The sequence below is a fragment of the Staurois parvus genome, unplaced genomic scaffold (assembly GCF_062004578.1).
Source record: "Staurois parvus isolate SC_StPar_1 unplaced genomic scaffold, SC_StPar_1.0 ptg000374l, whole genome shotgun sequence".
Lineage (NCBI taxonomy): Eukaryota > Metazoa > Chordata > Amphibia > Anura > Ranidae > Staurois > Staurois parvus.
Window position 1 is genome coordinate 555,743 of NW_028318170.1, and position 6,510 is coordinate 562,252.

Below are 6,510 nucleotides of genomic sequence, written 5' to 3' on the forward strand. Positions count from 1 at the left end.
ATGCTGTTAACAATGGCTGGTCAGGGTGCGGTAGACGTGGCGCACAGATCTCAACGCCACATGACCCCTGTGGGGGCAGGACAGGAAGAAGAGGAGGAGGTAGAGGAGGACATTGGTGCTCAGGAATTATTGAGTGAAATGGGTGGTTTTTCCACTCAGCGAACAGGAGTGGAGGAGCAGGAGCATCTGGTAGAGGAGGAGGAGGAGACAGAGGACCCAGACGCACCGTGGCAGTATGCTGTGGAGATGGAGGCAGAGAGTCCCTCGCATTCCTTGGCACAAATGGCCCATAGCATGCTCGGTTGCTTGCGTAGCGACAGCCGAATAATAACCATCAGACAGAGGGATGACTTTTGGCTGTCCACCTTGTTGGACCCTCGCTACCGTTCAAAAATGGTGGCCTTTTTCACACCTGCTGAGAGGGAGGCCAAAATAAAGTACTATAAAAACCACCTATGTAGTCAGTTGGTCTCTGCCTTTCTGCGCCAACGTCCATCCTCAGACACTGTGGGCCCTGTGCGCTCGCGTTCCGCTGCCATGGCAGCAGGGGAGGGGTGGGGTGGTAGGAGCAGTGGCAGCTCCACCAGCAGCGGCTGCCTCAGTCTGCAGTCGATGATGAGTAGCTTTCTTCACCAGCGCAGTGAGGAAACTACTAACCAGCCGCAGCAGCATCAGGTGGACCTGGAGCAGGAGCTCAAACAACAGGCTTGGGCCTACTTGGACAGCACCCTGCCAACCGAGGTAGACAATCCCCTTGACTACTGGGCAACGAAACTTGACCTTTGGCCCCAACTAGCTGAATTTGCCCTTGAAAGGCTGTCATGCCCGGCCAGTAGCGTGGCATCGGAGCGCGTGTTTAGTGCGGCAGGAGGTATTGTAACTCCGCGGAGGACACGACTGTCCACCCAAAGTGTGGAGAGACTCACGTTTGTGAAAATGAATCAGGCGTGGATTAGTCTGGATTTCAAACCACCAGTTCCTGACACAACTGACTAAATCCGCCATGAATCATGCCCCAAACATGTTATTATTTTTAACATAGGCCTCTGTATGGCCTTCAATTTAAGCTGCTTACGCTTCGCCACTCTGCCATGGGCCCCTGAACCGCCTCCTCTTGCTGCTGCCAGGTCCAGAGTGTGTCATGGGTCCCTGTACGGCCTCCCATTGCTGCTGACTTCATCGCCAGACTCTGCCATGTGCCACTTTCAGGTCTCCTTACACTGTTGGTGGGTTCCATTTTGTGATAGGGTGCTGTATGGCCTTCCATTGCTGCTGCCTCCACCGCCACCCTGCGCCATGTGCCTCTGTCGTCTGCTCACGCTGCTGACGGCTTCCGCTTTTTAACCGAGGCCTGTGTTTGGCTTCCGAATACTGCTGCATCCACCGCCACCCTGCGCCATGTGTCTCTGTCGTCTGCTCACGCTGCTGACGGCTTCCGCTTTTTAACCTAGGCCTGTGTATGGCTTCAGAATAATGCTGCCTACACCGCCACCCTGCGCCATGTGCCTCTGTCGTCTGCTCACGCTGCTGCCAGGTCCATACTGATTCATGGCCCCCTGTACCGGCTCCTCATGAACGTGGTTCAGCGGGTTTGCATCACTTAACGGCAAATCGTTGACAAACGCTGGGACGTTCAGTGTTGTGCGCATTAAGCCAGACACCAAAGGGCAGCACAGACCTGTTATTACTCGCTCAAGCATGGCTGAACAAAACCAGTCTCTACCACAAATTGGACCCAGACCTGCCCAGGGTCTCGTAAGTAGATTGCACGGAGGAGTAGAGTTCGTTATTGGAATTAACTGTGAGGGACTTTTAAACCTAGGCCTGTGTATGGCCTTCAATTGAAGCTGCTTCTGCTCCGCCACTCTGCCATTGGACTCTTGATAGTCGTCTCCCCACGCTGCTAATGGGGGGACTTTTTAACATAGGCCTCTGTATGGCCTTCAATTTTAGCTGCTTACGCTCCGCCACTCTGCCATGGGCCCCTGTACCGCCTCCTCATGCTGCTGCCAGGCCCGTAATCTGCCATGGGCCCCCGTACCGACTCCTCATGCTGCTGCCAGGCCCGTAATCTGTCATGGGCCCCTGTACCGCCTCCTCATGCTGCTGCCAGGTCCAGAGTGTGTCATGGGTCCCTGTACGGCCTCCCATTGCTGCTGTCTCCATCGCCACACTCTGCCATGTGCCACTTTCAGGTCTCCTCACACTGCTGGTGGGTTCCATTTTGTCATAGGGTGCTGTATGGCCTCCCATTGCTGCTGCCAGGCCCGTAATCTGCCATGGGCCCCCGTACCGACTCCTCATGCTGCTGCCAGGCCTGTAATCTGTCATGGGCCCCTGTACCGCCTCCTCATGCTGCTGCCAGGTCCAGAGTGTGTCATGGGTCCCTGTACGGCCTCCCATTGCTGCTGTCTCCATCGCCACACTCTGCCATGTGCCACTTTCAGGTCTCCTCACACTGCTGGTGGGTTCCATTTTGTCATAGGGTGCTGTATGGCCTCCCATTGCTGCTGCCAGGCCCGTAATCTGCCATGGGCCCCCGTACCGACTCCTCATGCTGCTGCCAGGCCCGTAATCTGTCATGGGCCCCTGTACCGCCTCCTCATGTTGCTGCCAGGTCCAGAGTGTGTCATGGGTCCCTGTACGGCCTCCCATTGCTGCTGTCTCCATCGCCACACTCTGCCATGTGCCACTTTCAGGTCTCCTCACACTGCTGGTGGGTTCCATTTTGTCATAGGGTGCTGTATGGCCTCCCATTGCTGCTGCTTCCACCGCCACACTGTGGCTCCACACTCTGGTTTTGGCCCCATGACTGCCCAAATGAGTGAAGTGTGCGGTGATTCTAAGATCGACGGCACTCATCTGCATGTCATACTGACTGACAGTATTATTTCTCTTCCCCAGCAGACTCCAAGGGCATTTAAATTAAAGGTACAGTGTTCTGCACTAATATAAAGGCTCTCTGAAGCCTAGAAACACCCTTTTTATAAGTTAAATTTGCAGCGAATATATTCGCCTCGAATCGAATTTATTCCGCGAATTCGGCGAATCAGCCGAATCGAATTTTTGAATACTTCGCTCATCTCTAGTTGGAACCTTTGGCAGTAGTGATCAGATCACATTTGGATATTTCTGGCTACCCATTATTAGTTTCACATTTTAAAATAAGCATTTATGCTGATGATGTTATGATTTTTCTTACTAACACGTTAACTTCATTGCCTAGTTTATGTGCCGTATTGAACGATTTTGCCATAGCGTCAGGTCTCACCGATTTTACCAAATCGGTGATTATGCCTGTTAATGTTCCTGACTACCTAAGTGCATCTCTCCGTAGTTCTTTCCCATTTTGTTGGGTCAAGGACAGGATCTCCTATCTAGGTATTAATCTCACTCCCAGATACTCGGATATGTTTGCTACTAATTATCCACCATGTGTATCACGTCTCTCTACTCTATTGAAGACTTGGCATGGTTACCATATTTCCTTTCTAGGTAGAGTCACGGCAGTTAAAATGAATATTTTGCCTTAACTGCTTTATCTTTTTAGAGCACTTCCAGTTCCAGTTTTGAAAACATTTTTGGACCATTTTCAGCGGACTATTAACAATTTTCTTTGGGGAAACAAGTGTCCACGTTTTGCCTCATCTATTTTGTATCGCTCACAACGGACGGGAGGTCTCGGTCTTCCCAACTTTTGGCTATATTACCTCTCGGCTCGTTTTGCGCAATTATCACAATGGGCTACTATTAACTCTCAAATCCCATGGATCAAGTTCGAATCTCAGTCAATACGCCCATTTTATTTACCGGGAATTTTATGGTCTAAAATCTCCCCTCGATCGCTTACTTTTCATAACTCCATAGTGACCCATTCACTAACACTTTGGTCCAAATACAAATCTAAATTAAATCTAGTCTCTCTTATTCCCCCAGGTGTTTCATTTTTTGGTGATCTTACTTTTGTTGCAGCTTTTTCTTCCCCTCAAATATTTCATTGGTAGTATGATCGATCCTTTATCAGATTATCTGATTTTCAAAGAGGAGGATCTTACATTACCTTTAATATGCTGCGCGTGTTATTTGATGTTCCTCTTCGTGAGTACCTTCGTTACCGACAGATTACACACTTTTTTAATTCACACTTTGGCCTTATGCCATCTTCTCTGATTTCCTTTTTTGAACGCATCAGCCGTGACTCTCCCAGGGGTAGGGGTCTTATTTCTGATCTTTATCACCAATTTTGATCTGTTCTTCTCCCACACCCCCTTTATATAGACAAAAATGAGAGGAGGATAGTGGTATCACTTTTTCAGATGAGGATTGGGATTCCATGGTGGATAATATATGCAAGAGTTCTAGATGTCTTTCGGTTCGTGAGACTGCCCTTAAGGTTTTAACCAGATGGTATTATACCCCATCAAGACTACATGTATTGTACCCACAAATGTCCCCTTTATGTTTCCGGGGCTGTGACTGCACAGGTACTTTGGTTCATATATTCTGGGATTGCCCGACCATATCTTCGACTTGGTGCAAGATATTTGAGGTGGCTACCTCACTGTCGGGTACCCCGATACGATTGTCTATACAGACCTGTCTATTGGGGGCCCATATTCCAGGGGTCTCTGATGCCAATCTGAGATTTATACATACTATATGTATTGCCACTTTATGGTCTATTGCCTTACATTGGAGGTCCAATGCTGTACCCTTGGCCTCCGTTTTACACAGAATTGATGCCGTAATGCTCATGGACCGCATTCATTATACCCTACTGGATAAGATGCACTTATTTGATAAAAAATGGGAGTCATGGAGAGATTGTAGACATATATTGCATGATTAACAACATTCTCAGTGAAAGTTGACTGACATATACTGTTGACAGATGTATCACTTAGCTTATCTTATTGTTTACGTATTTCATGTACTCGTAATTTACTCTTTTCTATTTCTTCTCTTTTTTATGTTAATATACTTTTCTGTATTGTACTTTTCAAAAGTGCCTTGTTTTAGCTGAAAGTATCATTTGAAAATGTACTGTTGTTTTACAGTCTACTCTTATACAATAAAACTGTTTGTAAACAAAAAAAAAAAATTGTGTTTGAAAAACCGCAGTGCAAATACCATGTGACATAAATTGCAATGATCCCCATTTCCTTCTCTTGGGTCTTTGCTAAAAATATATATATAACGTTTGGCGGTTGTAAGTAATTTTCCAGCAAAAAATACAGATTTAAAATCTCCCAGAAAATGGCGGGTCTTCCAGTGGTTATAGTCATTCCAGACCACATCATGAACCCAGCACTCCTGCCGCCACAAGTAATCGTCCAGACGGGGATACATCCTCCAATAATTCTATAAACACAGCTGAGCGCTGGATATAGAGTGGGATAACAATCAGCTGTCAGCAGACTTACCTAGATGGTCATGTCGGGGTTAATGGAGTCGGCCGGTCTGTGTCGCCGATCACTGGTGCTGCAGCAGTCGCTGTAATCCTGCAGTGCTCAGGGTAAAGGATCCTTCTCCTGGATGAACCATGGAAGAATGTTTATGAAAAACAGAAAAAATAAACTTTATTCTCTACAAGTTATGCTTTTTTATTTGGCAGCATAAGTGACTCCGCCCCTTCTACAATGACTCACGTAGAGTTGTCAACCTGTCTCAACTCTTTCAAAAGAAAAAACATTTCCAGTCAGGGCACATTTTTTACTGACAACATGAAATATGACTGAAACGCCTATTAGAAACAGAGAGAATTGATATTTAAAGGATAAGTTCACCTTTGCAGAATAAATAATAAATGTTGATAGTTTTGCTACAGGAGCCTGGAAAGCATTGCACCCGCAATCATCACAGGTCCAATGTGGGCTCCTACAGACGTGTCCTCCGCCTTCCTGCCCTTACCTCTGTACAGGCTTTTCATTTGTGTAGCACTACCCCCTCGGGGGTTGCTGTTGAATTTGGGTTCCTCTATAGTCCTGCACTGCCAGTCCCTTAGCATTTCCACACGTTGTTCATGCTCAGGCAAGAATTCAGGCTTTGAACATTGGTTTTGGTTATTTTATTTGGGGATTTAACTTGGATTGGGTATAGGGGTGTATAGGATGACCAAGGGTAACCAAAATCTTGAGGACAAACTTCCTGAACTACTCACCACTTCTCCTTTAAAGACACTCAGTCACCATTGGAGAGCTAGCCAGCACCTCCAGTTGAAGTACCCCAGACCCAGATGAACTCCTCTTCCACCCAGCAGTCTGTAGGCAATCTTTCCTTATCCTGAGTAGGATATCTGTGTCCTCTTCCCTCAATAGGTGCACAGTCACTAGTAGTGGGCTAATCTGGTTCCCACCAAAGTGCTCCTTCCCCTATCTGCCCAGGGGGTGTAGGTGTACTCTCTCAGGTTCCCCTCATGCACAGCTTGTGGATGGCTGCTGTTAGCAGACTTGATAGCTGGATGGTTCCTTCCTGCCACACAGGGGATCCTCTCCCAGGGAACCAGTGACT

At 47.6% G+C, this 6,510-nt stretch overlaps 1 protein-coding gene across 1 annotated transcript in view; it reads right to left on the bottom strand.

Moving 5' to 3' along the window:
- Nucleotides 1–5,610, bottom strand: part of LOC149456141 (NACHT, LRR and PYD domains-containing protein 12-like) — a 133,021-nt gene extending 127,411 nt beyond the window's left edge. The window contains 1 exon segment of the mRNA XM_089685378.1: nucleotides 5,424–5,610. The gene's annotated coding sequence lies outside the window, so the exon portion shown is untranslated.
- Nucleotides 5,611–6,510: the final 900 nt, after the last annotated feature.